Raw genomic sequence first — 17694 nt, 5'->3', positions numbered from 1 at the left:
GGCGCGGCGGCCGAAGGAGGGGCGCCCGCCTCCCGTCTAGGAGTAGACAGCAGCGCTCGGGGAGCAGCGACGCCGTCGGGCTGCGACCGCTCGGAGGTGGGTGTGCGCCGTGCGCTGGGCTCTCCCGCCCTCCCGGGGCGCGGCCTGCGCGGGGCGGGGGCGCACAGCGAGAAGTCCGCCCCGCACCGGGTTGCCCCGCACAGCACGGCACTCCGCACACTGGCTGAGCCCCGGGACCCCTCGGCCCGCTCCCACTCCACGGCCCCATGCTCCTGCACCCGCACGGGGTCCCACGCGCGGCCTGGCGCTCTTGAGGTCCCCGCGTCCTGAGTCGGGCCCTGTAGCCAAGTCCGCCGGGCGCGTCCCGGGGCCCCCCGGCCACCCGGGCGGTGGAGGCGGGAGTCGCTCTGGGCGTTGGGCGGCGCCGCGCGCACGGAACCGGGCCTCTCTCCCGCGGCCGGCGCCCCGGGGCGGAGCGAGCGCGATGGGCGCCGGGCTGGAGGCAGGTGGCGCAGCGGCGGCGGGGCGCGGGAGGCGGGGGCGGAGCACGCGGGGCGGGGGCCGCGGGGCTCCGTGAGACGAGCGGGCGAGCGCGCGGCAGCAGAGCCGGAGGCGCGGCGGGTGGACCCGGCGGCCGCCGAGGCCGAAACCGCCCGGGCGGCGTGCGCGCTTTGTTCCCGCGCTGGGGGCCGAGCGCACTCGGCATGGCCCAGGCGGTCGCCCCGTGCGCCCCGACTCCGCTGCGCGCCTGAGCCCCGAGCGGTTCAAGAAGACGGCGTGCGGATCGCCCCCAAGTTATGGAGGTGGCGACCCAGTGAGAAGGAAAAGCCACTTCGGGAGCCGGGTTGCGAGAGAGCCACGGTCCTTTGGAGCTCCAGACCGTAAGTGCCGCCTCTGCCCCGCTCATCGCCTCCGCTGTCACCCTACTTTGCCGGTGGCTGCCCTCCCGGGGTCCGCACTGCGCCCCCCTCCCGCTGCAGCCCCGCCACTTTAGAAAGTTCGTGCCCACGGCAGGGTGGAGCCAACTCTGCCCACTCATTTGACTGAGTGCACCCTAGGTGAGCCGACAGCTTGACCTGTCCAGAGTGTGTGTGGTTAACGTTGAAGTGAGAGCCGAGTCGGTGGAGGAGTGTGGGCTCCCCACCACCACCCACAGGCGCCCCCTGGGGTTCCGGGCTTCCTGACAAAGGCTGGCAGCCTGAATGACAGCGCTCAGGACTGACTGGGGAAGCAGAGGGCGACCCCCGACCCCCGGAGATAGGGCCGGCAGGAGAGGGTCTGCTGCTTTCTCTAGCCCTTCCCCCTCTTGTTTTGGTCCCTGGATCAGCCATTAAGGCCTTGGGGCTGAGCATCCTTCCCGGTAGCGGGGAGGGGGATCGTGACGCCCTCCCTGGGGTCCTGACAGCCAGGTGCAGGCACAGCCTCGGGCTCTGATCCTTCTCACAGCCTTTGGGAACGGTCCATCTGTGTGTAGGGCAGGCCCAGAGCCAGGCTGTGGGAACAGCGGGGAGGAGGTGTGAGCACCGTGGAGGGACAGATGGCTGGAGATTCAGCCCGAGTCGGGCTGACTAAGGTGGAGCAGAAGGCAGCCAGGCTGGCATCTCCTGGCTCGGAGCCGCTGACTCTGAATGCCCAGCCTTGAACTTGGTGTGTTCGGGCTTCTTGACCGCAGTGCTGGATGGACTTAGCAGTGAGGGGACCCTGTGAATAGAAGTGTCTGCTCATGTGGAGCCGAAGCTGACTTTCAGAGCCCAGTTCCTCTAAATAGCAGAAAATCGCACGCTCCTGTTTGTAGGGTTGATCCCAGCAACTGTCACACCCGTCCCTCCTACCCTGAGGCCAGGATGTGGCTTCATTATGTCTGGCTGGGTGTGTGCTTCCTCCGAGCGCTCAGAAACAGGAGGTTCCCAGGCAGCCACTCAGAGGATGGGGCTGGCTGGAGACAAAGGGAGCGGTCACTGTGCCCTGGCATTGCCCTTGCAAGTTGCTGGAAGGTTTCAGAAACTTCTCGAGGCTGGGATTCTCTCATCTCCCTTAAACCCCAGGGGCTGGCCTGAGAGAGTTCAGCCGTACCTGGCCAGAACGCCCTTGGCTCCCGGCCTGGGAAGAGGTAGGAAAGCCCTGTGAGTGATGCCTGGCCGTGTGCGTGGAGGGATGCTGATAGAGGTACGGGGGTCATGCTGTCACCCACCCCCGTCCGCTGAAGGGCAGAAGCTGGAAAATGTGGTTGGCCCCCGTTGGGCACAGGGAGCCCACTGTTTGGAGCACCACGCTGATAAAACGATGTTGTTTGGGACTGTGTTTTGCGGAGCCACAGCCACTCTTGTGCATTGAGAGGGAGAAACAGAGAAAGACAGAAACCTGCTAGAAAGAAGGAACAGATGTGATGCTCAGTGCTGCCCGGGAGCCAGACAGACACAGGGAGGGAGAGTATCACGTTAGGACTGATTCTCTGGCAGAATCTGCCCTCATGGGAGGTGCAGTGATCTTGATGATTGGGGAGAGGGAGGAGGGACGCGTGTACCTGGCACACCACCATGTGGTTGCTGTGTGCCAAGCTCAAACTGGCATATGGAAGACACCCCTGGACAGCTCCCAGCAGGATGCTCTGGGCTGCTGCGGGCCACCCACCAACCCTGAGGTCCCTGTCAAGCTCTTCTTCTGTCACTGGGTTACCCATGAAATTCAGTTACCACCTCCAGGAAATCTCTCTGATTGGGCTCCACATATTTTCATTTCTGTACGAGGGGAAGACACTCATTTTCCTTCCTACGCCCGGATCTGGAAATGCTGGCAGGCTGGGTCACTGGGCCGAAAGATCTGAGCCCGTAGGGTTGCCCACAGTGGAGGGCCAGGCTTGGCTGCAGCATCTTCTGAGGCAGACAGGAGGGTGTGTCAAGAGAGGCGTTTCCCACCATCTTCTGGAATGGTCTTCCCTCCCCAGCTGCGCTGGAAGCAGGATGGATTTGGGGCGGGGACAGGGGGGCCGGTTCTGATTCATTCTGTCTCCCATATGCCAGGGCAGTAGGATGCTGGTGAATCAAATGGTTCTACATTCCCTCCACCACCAGGAGGGAAGAGAACCCACCTAGCTCATTCACGTCCGTACACATGTGCGTGTGTACATCAGTGTGCATAGAACCCAGCACCAGACATGGAGCGTGTGTTCTGCTGGGCTGGTGGTGCCTGGGGGAAGGGTACTGGCTCCATGGAGCTTCCTTGCCTGGCCATTGTTCCCTGCACTTGCCTGACTCCCGGGTCTGCCTGCTCCACAGCAGGGCTCGCAGCGCCTTCTCCGGCAGTGACCGTGATCTTTAGGACTTAGCTCATTGCCCTGTCTAGATCCCTGTGTCCAGCCAGAGACTCGGTGAGCTGAGTCTGGTGACTTGCCTGGCCCCTCCCAGCTTTGCGGTCTCCCCTGCCTGTGTGCTGGGATCCTTACGGCAGGCCTGCTCCTCAGCACCCCTAAGCATTCTGAGTCTATCCCAAGCAAGTGACCAGGGTTGGTGCTAAGTGTGGGGAGCCCTCTGCTGGGCTGCCTCAGGCAAGTGGGGTATAGCTGTCTTACAGTCCCCGCTCAGCCTTCATGAAGCTGAACCCTATCCCTGGTTCAGACCTCACAGGACTGGGGGGTTGGATGTGGCGCAAAACCCTTTGGAAACCACTGGGACAGTGTTTGGTTATTAGAGTGGACACAGACCCACTGCAGGATAAACTCACATCCCCTGGGGAGTGTTACAGACACCCTGGGTCCCCTGGGGGTGGTCAGCAGTGGGGCCTGCTGATGCCACTCTGCCTGTACGTAGCTGGCCCTGGAGAGTGTTGGAGGCTGTTGAGGACTAAAAGTCTGCTCTAAGCCATGCAGAGGTTGATGACAGAAATAACCCAGGGGAAAGTCCACCTTACCTTTGGGACCTCAGGTTTGCCAGATCCAGCACTGGCCTGCCTCAACTCCCTGGGTCCTCACAGCAACCCCAGAGTGATGACCAAAGTCACTGCCCCAGACTCATAGAGGCTCTTTGGATACCAGAGGCTGATGGACACTTGGGATTCCCCTGAGTTCTGAGTTCTGATGAATGAGCTAGCTAAAAGCCATGTAGATCCTGTATATATCTGGGTTGATCCCTCAAAGGGGAAGGACTTTGGGGGACCAGAGAGGTGCAGGTCTGTATGGATAGGCCATAGGCCTGAGGCTCCTTTCTACATGGATGTCCAGCCTCTGGACAAGATCAGTGGTACAAGGCTCAGATGGTACCCCAATAAAGCAGTCACCTGCAATATTGACCTTGTGGTTCCCAGTCTCCTCAGCTGACTGAATGAGCATCCTCTTTTTCTGGTGGGCATGCCATCCAACCTTCCTGGGCACAGGGAGCAGGCCCAGTTCTGTTTCTGAGGTCCCCCAGACTGGAGCAGGGTGTGTGAGAATAGGGTTGCCATGGGCTTCACTGGGCAGAAATGGCCCTCAGCCTCAGAGGGAAAGGCTATTCAGAGCCTGGCATCCGGGTGTGCACCTGAGATGATGAAAACATCCCTCAGCCTCAGAGGGAAAGGCTGGGCAGGGCCTGGCATCCGGGTGTGCACCTGAGATGGTTCCTAGCTTCCACCTCTACGCTCAGCCTGACCAGGTGGAGACCAGCTTGGCAGAGGTTATCCCTTCCCTTAAGTGACAGCACACTTCCTGAGGCAATAAAACAGAAGTTCAGGCTCCTGCGTTCTGTAATTTGTGGAACCTCAGGGCAAGCCAGATGTCACCGGGAAGGAAAACAAAGATGAATTTGACTATAATAAGGAAGATGTCTCCAGGCCAAGACTCCTATAGCACAGCCTGTAGCTCCTGGGCTCTTTAGGCCTCCCTACCTCCCTTTCAGCCTCTTGGGGCCAGTGCATCGCTGTCCTCCGGAGTCTCCCAGGCAGACCCTGAGACCCCTCATGGACTGGAAGAATAGTCTGTTTACTCACTGGAGAGGCAACAGAGGGGATGAGGGATGGGAACACTTCCTGGCACTCCCAGGGACAGTCGGGAGTCAAGGTTGACAAGGTGGGAACTGGAAGGAAGGCAGCCCAGAGAAAACCCAAGTTGGCTGTGGTAGGTCCCATATTACAGCTGGAGAAGGCAAGTGGGAAGAGATCCAGAGCCCCTACCCATCTGTGGAATCTCTCTCCTGTCCTCAGAAAGAAAAGGGACAACACTCTGGCTTCAGGGATCCACCCACAGCTGTGTGACACGCTGCAAGTTACTTGCCCTCTCTGGTTTCAAATTTGTCTGTTGGGGGAACAGACTGTCTTATCCACTCTTAAGAACACCTAGTGCCCTCTGTGGGTCAGAGGAACATATGAGCATCGAGTAGCATACTCAGGTTTCCCTCCTCTCTTCCCGACCCCGTGCTGATGTTTGCACCCTTGTTCTAGTGAGCAAGATGGCCTTGGCCTCCTGCACAGCACCCCTCTTCTCTTGAGGACGGCCAGTGAAGCTGGAGCCATGCCTTGGGGCTATGTGTGCCATACCCTTTGAACACCCATTTTGTGGAAAGGAAACCAAAGCCGGTAGAGCGTACCCTGAAGCTGCTGAAGTAGAAAAGCTACCGAGTGGGCATGTCGTCCTCTCCCTGGCCGCTGTGGCTCTAGGGATGTGGTGTGCGCTACAGGGTATCCTGTACCCAGGGACCCAGAGTGGCCTTGCAGAGCTGACTCCTTTAGCTGAGGCCTCTGTAGGGGGTGGATCTGACCTACATCCCCGAGGCTTTCCTCTGGGCTGGGGAAGATCACTGTGAAGAGCCTAGAGAGGCTCCTGCAGCATCCAGAGTCACGGGGCAGCACTGAGAGATGTGTGCCATGTGGGACTGCCAAGGGGTCCTGACCTGGTCAGTCTGTGGTAGATGTCCAGCAGACAGGACACCTCCATCTCTCGCTCTGCACCCATCATCTCTCCAAAGTCCATCAGTCTGTCTGCAAGGCACTGTGTGTGGCACTATAGAGGGTACCTGGGCAGGGCTACTGCATGGATGATGGAACAACAGCTAGAGTTTGAGGCAGGGCTACGGGGACCTTTGTGTACACGTGTGCAAGCAATTGAAGGTGTGCAGGGCATGCACGCGTGTATTTGTGTGCAGTGCCGACACAGTGTGTCATCTTGGTAACCACCTGGTGAATCTCCAGGGTTCTTCCAGTTAAAGTAATGTTTGTCCCTCCCTCATCCTTCTCCCCCCGCCCCATAGATTCTCACTATGTGGCTCTAGCTGGCCCGAAATTCCCTACATAGCCCAGGCTCGCCTCAAACTCTTAGAGATCCACCTGCCTCCGCCTCTGCTTCCTAAATGCTGGGATTAAGTGTGTACCACCATGCCCAGCTTCTAAACCTCAGTAATGTTCCACTGTGTGGGTATGGTGGGCATAGTGTGTCTGAGTTCCGTTGTGTCTCATTGGAAATGTGTCTTGTTTCCATCTCTGGCTATTATGACTCATGATACTGTGGAAGGCAGGCAGGTTCTGGGTGTGGGGGGGGTGGGGGGCATTTCACTGACTTTCAAAGGATATACCAAAGAGAAAAGCCACCAGCCTGGTGGCCTGGGGCTGGCTGTGTGGTTACTTGGTCCTCCCTGCCAGAGACAGGTGGGATAAGGAGTGCTACCCAAGGTCCCCTGCTTGCTTAGGGACGCCTGACCAGTGCCTGTGGGGGGTTGTTTGAACAGCAGCATTTCTGCCTGCAAGCTGTCATCATGTTTGATTCCACAAACAGCCACTGGGCTCCCCAGCACCTGCTCCGTGACCAGATGGTCTAAACCCAGTTTTGTCCCTAGCCTCTCTGCTTCTGCCCTTGCTCCCAAGTCCATCCTGTGTGGGCAGCCAGGGGAGTCCCCACCCAGTGCCGATGTGTGCAGCCCTCCCTCCGGGAAGGAAGCCGAGCCACAGGTTGTTGTAAGACCGCCATATCCCACAGGCCGCTCTCTCTGTTCTGCCTCTTCCCTGTTGTCCAGATGTGCCAGGCCTTCTGCCTGTGGAACATTTGCCTGGTCCCCTCTGCCTGTACTATTTTCCCCTCCCCAGGGTGTATACGGCTCCCACTTTCTTGTCTTGTTGACACCTCTCCGCCCTCACCTCCCCTGCTCTGTTTTCTCAGACCTGGTTGGACTCGCCCTGTACTATGCTGTCTTCTGCTTTGAAATATCAGGACCAGCCAGCTGCCCCCTGGTATCTCCATAGGGCAGGTTTTATCTGTTCAAGAGGCAGAAGGTGTTCTGCAATGTCCCTGCTGGCTAGGAGCTCCCCACTGGGCTGAGGGAGCCTCCGGTGCTGAATCCTGTATGTTTTTCCCTCTCTGTCTGTACCCCACTCTGCACCTGCAAGGTGGCACAGTCTCAGGGTCTCAGGCGCATCAGCCCAGGATGCAGCTTGGGGTCACCCTGGATGTTCCTGGCACTGTTGGCCTCCCATTTCCTGAGGGATCACACCAAGTGGTACTAGCCCCTACGGGAACAGAGGAAGAAGAGGTGCAGACAGGGAGAGCCGCAGCTCTCCAAGGACCCCAGAACTCACCGGCTTGCCTAGATAAGACAGATGATCTCACAGATGGCTGTTTCGCTCATAGGTTCTGGGCGAGAGGGGGACAGAGCCGTGGGGAGAGCATCCTTTCCCTTGTCTTCGGGGTATCTCATGCCTTGGCTACTGGGATGTTTTCACCAGCACATCAGAAGCTCACCCTGGGGCAACCTGAGTAGTGGGAGGTCATTTCCTAAGCTGACCTTGGAGTCCTGCAGTGTCTCCCATGTGGCCTTGTGGTGTGTGTGGGGGGGGGGGGGGGAGCCTGGGCTACTGTGCTGGGTGGAAGTGGTGGCAAGAGTCAGGCTGACCTCTGGGCAAACATGGAGGGATCGGGACAGGGTAGACCTTGGGCATCCCTGTCTGCACCCTGTGTGGGTGATGCCAAGCCTGAGGAGGAAGTTGTATAGTGGGGGAGACTGGTGGTCTGTTCTCCACTTGCTTCTCAGTCTCTCCCCCAGAGGCCAGTTGGTCTTGTAGTCACTGTAACCCCACCCCGGGACAGCTGAGATCCCTCTCTGGCTGGTGTGCCCCCTGTGGCCAAGGCCACCGTTTCCCTGGCTACCTGGCTATGACCCTCACAGGACAGGGAAGCTGTCCCCACCTCCCATGGCTCAGCCCCGCCTCCAGCTCCTGGACAGAGGGCAGAATCCCAGTACCAGATCCCCTGGGGGACTCAGCGAGCTAATTATTTCTTACTCCTCTGTGGCTCTGAAAGCAGGGGGCCTCCCGATGTGCCGAGCGATGCGGGAGGTCAGTGCTCCTCGTGCAACTGTCCATGCAGTGGGGTTGGGGTGGGCTGCACATGGCGACCCTAGCCTGGCTGTGAAGTAGCTCCAAGAGTTCCAGGGAGCTGGGCTCCCCTCATCTGAGACACTGGCCATAGGCTCACAGATAGGCAAAGAGTCCTCAGATGGATGGAGAGCTAAAGCAGCCTGCAGTCCTGAGGATGGGTCTGAAGTTCCAAGACCCATCCTCAGCTGAAACAAAATGGGGATCTTTCTTTTGACAGTGACTGACACCTGCTACAGGCCAGTGTGGTCCAGAACCCATGTCTAAGAGGGACAGTGAGTGGAGGGGATACGTGCTAGAGTCTCAGCCTGGACCCTGGGAGGAGCCTGACTGGCTCTGGCCTCCTGATAAAGCAACTGTGCTGAAATCCACAGGGGGACAGAGCCGATGACCACTCCACAAAGCTTGCTGTGGCTGTGCAAAGACCCTGAGGCAGGGACAGGCCTGGCATACTGGAGGAACAGCAGGGAGACTTAGGGTGCAGAAGCACTCAGTGTGAGCGAGAAGGAGCGAGGAGTTGGGAAGTGCTTAGGAGACCACCCTGTGGCTGTGAGGACCTGGCTTCAGCAGGCGTCAGTCACAAGACGTGAAGAAGCAACGAGTGTTTCTTGCCAACCGTCTTGGCACTGAAGCACTCAAGGGCTTGATATAGTGATCTCACCCATCCCCAACCCAGAGGTGCTACTGGTATATTTTACAGATGGGGAGACTGAGCTTATGCATCCCTGGGCTCAAACCAAAGGCCAGCAGCCAGTCTGTCCCTGAGAGGATCCTTACCGACTGGTCTCCCAGCACTCACCACGCTCTGGAGATTAAAGGGCTGGAGAAAACCTCAGGTCATCACTCTGACGTAACACATGGTAAACACTGTCCCCAAGGCTTGCCTGGTGACTACTCACGTGGGTGCTCAGATCCTAAAAATTGCTCTGTGGAACAGGGGTCAGACACCAGCATTAGGGACGTCCAGGTAGGGTGCTGGGACCCTCAGGCATCCTGAAGATGCTGGCCAATTGAAGTTTGTTATGTTGGGCTTTAGGGGAGGACATAAGGCCTCGGGCTGTACGTGAGTGGTGAGTGCGCTCCTGGTGTTTGCGAGGCCCTGGCTTCCACCCTCAGTGCAAAAAGATGTCAAAGGATCGTGTCCCAGCTTTTCAGCCCCAGAGCCACCCTGTGTAGCACCCTGAGCCCCTAGGAGACCAGGTGCATTGCCTGTCACTGACTGTTCTGGGGTCCTTCAGTTGCTAGGATAAAACACCCCAACCAAAAGCAGGGCTTATTCATCGTAACAATTCCAAGTTGTAGTTCATCACAGAGGGTGGAAACTCAAGTCAGGGACTGGGAGAGGCTTGCCTGTCATTCCACAAAGTACAGCCTCCAAGGACTACAGCCGAAGAAGTACAGCGGGAACCACAGGGAGTGCCACTCAGTAGCTGGCCTGCAGGCTGGCTTATATACAACTAGCTTTCTTACATAGTTCAGTGCCGCCTGCCCAGGGAATGGTGCCACCCATTGTGGGGTGGACCTGCCTACCTCAAGTGACAGGACAGACGTTCCCAAAAGCCTGTCTGATCTAAGCAATTCCTCTGTTGAAGAGTTTCTCTCAGATGACTCTAGGCTGTGCTGAGTTGACAGTTAAAACTAACCACAACACCTGAATATCCTAGGGACAAGCTCCCTGGCCTCTCAGTGTGGGGTGGCTTCCTCCTCTGATGGGAAAAGTGAGTCTCCAGCATGGAGGTAGTGGTCCTTAACCCTCCAGTAGGAAAGAGAGAAATGGGCAAGGTGAGAGCCTGCTGAATCAATCTCTCTCTGTCTCTCTCTCACATACACATACACACACATTCTCTCTCTCACACACACACACACTCTTTCTCTCACACATTCTCTCTCTTACTCTCTCTCTCTCACACACACACACACATACACACATACACATACTGGCCTCTCTCCTAGAAAACCTCCTCACAAGGATTGGCTGCACAAGACAGACCACCCATACTGGCCGCTTTTGCTACTGCTTCTCTGCCCAGAAAAGTACCAGGTTCCCAGGTGTGTTGGAGTTCCTGGCTGTTGCACCCACCTGTGGATCCCTAGAAAGAGAGTCTCATGAATGGGGTGACCTCAGGCAGCTCCATACCCTCTGTGAGACTCTGCTGTCCCCGCTGTTAAAGGGATGCTATCCCAGAGCTGAGTGCCTGGAGAGCATCTCTTCCCGGGAAAATTCCCCAGAGGCCCCACCCCCAGATCTCAAGGTCCCCTGAGACCTTCTGGTGGGATGAGTCAAAACACCCATAAGGTTCCTGCTGGAAAGGTAGGCAGCTCAGCCAGCCCCACAGCTCCTCCAGAGCAGCTGCAGGAGCCTCAGCACCAACACCAGGCCATCTGCCTGCCTGGAACCTTCCCAGGCCAGGAGGGGAGACTGGTTGGGGTAGAGCATGAAACGGTTTCCACCTACTGTGGACCATCCTCTCGTCCTAAAGCTGGGAAGGGAGAGGTCAAGCTGGGCTGTGTGCACCAGGGTCTCTGTGTGCCCACTCTGACGTGGTATAGAGCTGAGGTGATGTGGACACCCACCCTTATACTTGATCAGTGGGAGACACCCACATACAAGGCTAGCAAATGTGCCTCTCTCACGTCCTGGGGTCTTTGCTTTATCTGTGTGGATCATTGTGTTCTCCCCATAGGGCTCCCTGGGTCCAGGGCTGAGCAGGGAGCCTGAGTCCTTTTGCTATATGGTTGCTTACACTTTTAATGTTAGCACCCAAGAGGCAGAAGCAAGGGGAATGCTGTGAGTTCAAGGCGAGTGTGGCCTATGTACTGGGTTCCAGACCAGCCTGAGCTACTGAATGAGACCCTCTCTCAGAAAACAACAGTGGGCATCAGTGCACACCTGAAATCTTAGCACCTGAAAGGCTGAGGGCTGAGGCCAACCTGAGCTACAAAGTGAGTTCCAGGCCAGGCTGAGCTGGAATGAGACCTTGTCTCAAATGAACAGGAAAAATAACTGAACAAAGCTGACCTTTGTGGACCAGTTCTAGGTGTGTCCGATTCCCCAGAACAGGCCATGTAAGGCTTCCGTCTTCTTATTGTTCTGGGGAGCCTCCTCAAAGAAGGCAATGGTGGACCCTACGGAGCCCCGTGTCTGTGTTCAGAGACAGGACCTGTGTCAGGACTCTTTCTCGCCTGCCCTGACTGCAGGTTGTGCTGAGCTCAGGAATGATGGCTGAGCCGTGTTCAGAAGACAAAGCCTCCACTTCCTATGTTGATGCATGGAGTGAGAACAAGCCTCTTTTCCTCCAGTGTGGCCACAGTCCCGGCTTCTGTGTAGGATATGTGCCTTATGGCTCAGACCCTCACACTCACCGGTTGGTGTTTGCAGGAAGCCTGAGTTACAGACGCTCCAGACGGCACTCCAGCTGCAGCTGCTGTGTGATCCTGCGGCAGGAGGCTGGCCTGGACCCCTGCAACTGGGAGCTGAGCAGGCACCACCTAGAGAGTCTGTCCTGGAGCAGGGGCAGAAAGGCCTGTATGTCCATGCTGCTGGCAGAAAGGAGGTCCTCCTCTTTCCCAGAAAGAATACCAAGGAGACCCCACTCCACACGGTCTACACTGGCTTCAAACCCTGAACCTCTGCCTCCCTCACCATTCCTGCTCTGTGGTCCCTCCCAGCCCCCTAGTCTTCCCAGACGTGGGAAATATGGTGGGCAGACAGCCATGTGAATGAGGGTGAGGGCCTGTGTGGAGCAGGATGGCCTCTTCCCCGTGCGCTTGGGCAGCACCTCCTTCTGTTTCCCTATCTATGAAATGGAGATTGGAAAACCCTTTCCTGTCTCATCCTTATCCTCTCCCAAGCACAGGCTGTGAGGGTTAGATAAGCGAACAGCTCGCCCAGGGCATAGGCTCTGCTGCCAGAATGTGGCCTCCCATCGACTCTGACCAGTTCTGGGAATTTGACCTTGGATGGGTCTCTGTACTTGGCAGCCCAGCTTGGAGGTCACGGTGGCTAGCTGTGATGCTCCCCAGGGGAGGCAGGCAAGGCTTCCTCCTTCCTTGAAAACAAGCAAAATGGATGATGTTTGTCTGAGGAGGAGGTTTTAGAGGAAGAAGGGCCAGATGCATGGATCTGGAGCATTGAGCACCTGCCTCGGGTGCCTTGGAGGGAATTCAAACTGCGAGGCCCCAGACACCCAGTCCCCCTGTGCCCGGCACACAGTGCTGGTGCCCACACCTTCCAGGGGACCCCCTCACCCCAGCAGTAGAGCAAATCAGGACCGGTGGGATGAAGCCCTGCGCTCCTGCCCTCCAGCCTTTGCCATCCAGTGGGATCTGGGGGTCTGTGCGTGGAGAGCACTCTGTCCCCGGTGTCGGTGTCGGTGTCGGTGTCGTGACGACAGAGTCCTGGGGCAACAGAGTGGGAATGGTAGAGGCAGCTCAGGCCAGACCCCCACCCAAGAGACTCCGAGAAAAGGCGCCTGCTTGGCAGCCTTGGATCAGGAAATCCCGGCTGGCAGGATGCCACCACCTCCCTGCCACCCTGATCCGTCACCAGCCAGACATATTTCGGATCCTTGCCAGGCAGGGGGGAGGGGTGTCGGGGGGAGGGATGCAACGCCCCCCCTCCATGCCATCCTTGCTGCTGCCTGTGTGTAATTAACAGAGTAATTAAAAACAGGATGAGTTAATTGGTATTCATTTATGTGGCAGATGTTTTTAATTGAGGCAGGAAACAATTTACCTGTTTACATAAACAATGGCAAAGGCAGGCTTGTAAAACACATTTAAAAAAATTTTTTCCTCCCCCTGCCTAAAAAAAAGAATTGAAACCACCGGGTCTCCCGTGTGTAGCCCTGGCCTCACAGTAAGAGTGGGAGGGCGGGTGGCTCCGGCCTGCCAGGAGGAAACATCTGTTTGCTGGTCGCTTCCAGCAAAGGCTGTTTCCTTAAATTCTGAGAAAGGATGTGTTGTTCCTAGGTTGTGGGAGCCTGCTTGGGGTGACAGCTGCCTGGGCCACTGTGGTCAGCAGGAGGCCTAGCAAAGCAAAGTCCAGACGGAGCTAGCCACCCCTCTGAGTTGGGAGGCAGGGCTTCCCTTCTTCCTTGCGATCCGTGTTAGTGGCACTGTTGTGCTTGCGTCTGTGTAAAGGGCTACCGAGCTTCTCATGTGGTGACTGAGACCTAGAGTGAAATAAAGACTTAAATTCAGTTCTCCTTCCGTAGCCACCTGTCAAATACTTGGTACCGGTAAGAGCTCTTGGGCTCTGTGAGGCACATTCCTCCATCACAAGGACTTAGCAAAGCAGGAGGACTCACTGACACCTGCTGGGGAGGGCCCAGAAAGCGTAGTGCATGAGAAAACCTGCCCTCCAGAGTCGCCTGGTTACAGGGACACAAATTAAGTGCTTACTGTATGCCTGGCCTGCTTTTTACTTTGTAACATGCATGTTAATTACTCTAATTCTGTATAGTGTTCCCATGGTAACTGCTGAAAGAGGGGTGGGATGGTGCCATTGGGGTGCAGAGCTGGGCTCTGTGCTCCCGGTCCATGTTGGAGAACACCTTGATAGAGAGGTCAACTTGGAGACACTTGGTTGGTGGTCCTGGCTGCCCCAGAACTCACTATGTAGACCAAGCTGGCCTCAAACTCATCAAGATCCACCTGCCTCTGCCTCCTTGTGGTGGGATCAGAGGTGTTGCACCACCATGCCCTGCTTTGTTTCTCTCTCTCTTCTCTCTCTCCCATGCACCCCCATCTCTCTCTAAGTAAAATTGCACTTAGCCAGAAATACCAGAAACACCTGGGGAGGATGCAGGAACAGGAGCTCGGCGAAGGGGACCTGCACACTGTCCTTGTGCAGCTCACTCACTCACATCTCAACATCTGCTCCCTCACCTGCAGATAAACGACAGCAGATTCAGAGGCAATGCTGAGGTGACACAGCGACCCAAGGCCGAGCAGACAGCATGCCTTCAAAATGGTCTTTACACAAATGTCAAGGGCAGAGGGGCCCCGAGGCTCCCAAAGAGCCTTTGTGGAGAATCTGGGATTTTGCAGATCTTTGGGGACAGTTGTTAGGCAGAATAGAGAATAGAATATTCTGGAAGCCATCGGGCATGAAGGCTTTGATCAGAGAAAGTGCCCCAGAGCTCTAGCTTGAGGTGGCAGGGGGGGATAGTCTGTCCCCTCCGGGTCACCTTGACTTCATAGAGTAAGGCTTACCTGGAGAGGCAGCTGAAGCATTTATTTATCTTTGTTTGTTTGGGGCTGGGGTCATGAGTGAGAATGTCAGAGGACAGCTTATAGGCATCAGTCCTCCTGCTTCTGGTTCTGGGGTTGGGACTCAGATCATAAGGCATAAGGGCAAGTGTTTTTATCTCCTGGGCCATCCCGCAGCCGTAGACTTTTCAGGTCATCCAGGGGACAGCACACTGGACAGCCTGTGGGGTTTTGGGCGGGTAGCTGAGTGGACTCAGTAGAATGCCAAACTTTCAGTGTCCATGGTGGGGACTGCCCAAAACTATAAGGCCTGACCTCAGCAGGAGTGTCCTGACAAGCCCCCAGCAAAGGCCTAGGACCACATGGCCTCCCTGGGATCTTCAGACAGCCTGTGGCCTCCTCTGCAAGAGCAGGAGGATCATGGGTTCCCTTTGATGTGGCCTCAGACCCAGGTCCTAGGTCTGGATCTTGCTGGGCCTACTCAGGGGAGCTCTCAGCCCTGGGCTATCGCAGGGCAGGGGCCACCGCTGATGCCAGGCTTATTCACCGGAGACTGAGCCAGACTGGTGCTGAAGGAGTCCCTCAAGTTGGTCAGTTTCTGGTTTGGTTTGGTTTTCCTTTAAAGAGTGTGTTCTGATGTTCCCGGTTTGTTGTTGGGTTGGCTGCAGTTTGTTGTTGTTTTCTTTGTTTTGTGGTCATGGTGATTGAACCCAGAGCCTTGTGCATGCTAGTACTCTACCACAGGGCTACAGTCTCAGATGCTTTTTTGAGACAAGCCTTCACCATGTAGCCCTGACTGGCCTGAAACTCGCTATGTAGACTAGACAGGCTGTGAACTCACAGAGATCTGCCTGCCTCTGCTTTCTGAGTGCTGGAACTAAAGGCATGCACCACCATATTTTTCAATATTTATTTATTTATAATTAAAATATTTATTTTAAATTTTTTTTATTTTTTATTTGTGTGTATATGTGAGTGTGTGTGGTGCTCGCGCGCGCTGTGCGAGTATGTGGCTATTAATGCTGCATGCAGGGGCAGGTGCTCACAGAAGCCCAGGAGGGAATGTCAGATCCCCTGAGGCTGGAGTTACAGGTGTGTGTGAGCCCCACCCCCACCCCCCAGTGTGGACGCTGAGACGGCAAAAGCAGCAAGTGCTCTTGACCACCGAGCAGTCTCAACTCTTTTTTTTTTTTTTTTTAACTTTCTGGTTTGAGACAGGGTCTCACTAAGTTGCCCAGGCTGGCCTTGAGCTTGTGATACCACAATCCCAGTGTCCCAAGGGATGGGTAGCAAGCCTGCACCACCACGCCCAGCGACCAGCTATACTTGTTGAGTTACATTTTTTATTTTATTTTTAATATTTATTATGTTTAATTATGTGGGGGAGGGACATGTGAATGTGACTGCAGGCGCCTACAGAGGACAGAGATACCGGAGGCCCCTGGAACTCGAGTTCTAGCCTGTTCTGAGCCACTTGACCTGGGTTCTGGGAATCGAACTGTGGCCCGCTGTAAAAGCAGTATGTTCCCTTAAGCCGTCTTCTGTCTGTGCCATCTGTCAGCCGGGTTAGTGACTCTTATGGTGTCTTGCAATTATCTGTTCTTGGTTGTCCCTGCCTCCAGCCCAAACAGGGTTCATTCTCCTCCACTACCCAGAGGTGCCCTGCCCAGTGTGAACTCTAACCATAAGGACAAGATTTACTAGAGAGGGCAGCAGGGGAGGCAGGGAGAGAGGTACCTTCTCATCTGTGCTTTCCAAAAGCAGCTCCTCCCTCCTTGCAGAAACCCCGTGTGCCCCGTGTGTACACATGAGGTAGCCCTGTGGCAGCCAGGGTGGTGTACCGTCTCCCTGGCTTGCACGCCCCTCACTGGAGAAGACGGACTTGTAACACCAGCCTCCGTCCCAGGGCAAGCACCCTCGTACCTACATGCTCGTGCAGGAATACACAGATGCGTGCACATGCTCCGTGTGCGGTGTGTTCAGATGTGTGTGCCACGGTGTGCAGGTGGAGGGCAGAGAGCAATCTCAGGGGCCAGCGGTCCTCACCTTCCACTTGGCTGGAGCCAGGGTCTCTTGCCTGAGCGGACAGATCAGTCCAGCTGGCCACATGCTTCTGAGATGACCTTGTCACCTACCCTCCCCTGCCTCCATCTTGCTATAGGAACACCAAGATGGCAGGCATGCATCACAACTTTGGGATCTGAACTCAGATCTTCATGCCTGCCCGTCAAGCCCTACAATGAGCCATCTCCCCTGCCCCGCAGCTTTCTTTACTGGTGGCTTTTGCGTGTCCCCCTGCTGGAAAGCTTAGTCGTGGTCTCTTTGGGGGACATGGTGAGGCACCCTCCCCAAGTGCCCTGAGTCACAACCTAGCCAGGAATCCGTCTGTGTCAGGGAAGCAGGTGTGAAGTACGCAGGTAGCCACAACCCAACCTCCATTATCATCGCCATTTGTACATAATAAACTTTGCCAGGCTGCAAGGTGACTTTTTAGTGTCATGGGGGGACAGAGTGCAGATCCATCCATGCCCCTTGGATGCCAAGACCCATGCTGAGTTGAGGGGGCCATGCCTCCCTGTCCTTCCCCCATCCTGGCAGCCTCCCCTGGCAGTGGGCGGCCCAGATGGCGGGGCACCTCCCCCACGGCTCTCTGGGAGTTGTTGGCTGTGCAGCCCCAGCAGCTGGGAGAGGAATGTGTTTCCTTTGCGAGCCAGCCGCAGGGTGAGCGGGCCTGGACATCTGGATCCCATTTGCGGCCCTGCGGACAGCATGGAAGGCTTTAATTCCAGCGTTCCCCATCCTCCCCTGCCTTTTAACTCTGTTTGGCCCAGCGTGCTGTGAGGGCCGAGCATGCCAGGGTTCTGGGCGCTCTCACAGGCAGGCCCGTGGGCTCCAGCATCTTCCTTTGGAGATTCTGAGCTCAGATGCTTGGTCCCGAAGCATGACAGTCCTGTCTCCTGCCTCGGAGTGTCAGACCGTGCTGCTTCTACTCATTTTTCTCCCTGTGTTTGTGTCTGCAATTAAGGTACACACTGTATCAACTGTCCCTCACAGGCCACTTTTCCATATCAGTGAATGGCATTTGGTGACATGCTTGTAAGCAGAGTCCTTGTGGCAATAGCCATGGGGGGGGGGGGGGGGGGGGGGGGGGGG

General features: G+C 56.4%; 1 protein-coding gene across 2 annotated transcripts in view; it reads left to right on the top strand.

The window, feature by feature from the left end:
* Nucleotides 1-601: 601 nt before the first annotated feature.
* Cbfa2t3 (CBFA2/RUNX1 partner transcriptional co-repressor 3) overlaps nt 602-17694 on the top strand; it is a 51888-nt gene continuing 34795 nt past the window's right edge. For both annotated transcript variants that reach the window (XM_055621410.1, XM_055621409.1), the window contains exon 1: nt 602-881. The gene's annotated coding sequence lies outside the window, so the exon portion shown is untranslated. The remainder of the gene's footprint in view (nt 882-17694) is intronic.

Source organism: Psammomys obesus, unplaced genomic scaffold, assembly GCF_907164565.1.
Source record: "Psammomys obesus unplaced genomic scaffold, mPsaObe1.curated_primary_1811, whole genome shotgun sequence".
NCBI lineage: Eukaryota > Metazoa > Chordata > Mammalia > Rodentia > Muridae > Psammomys > Psammomys obesus.
Note: the sequence above shows the minus strand (reverse complement) of the source record. Positions and strands in the feature narration are given on the sequence as shown.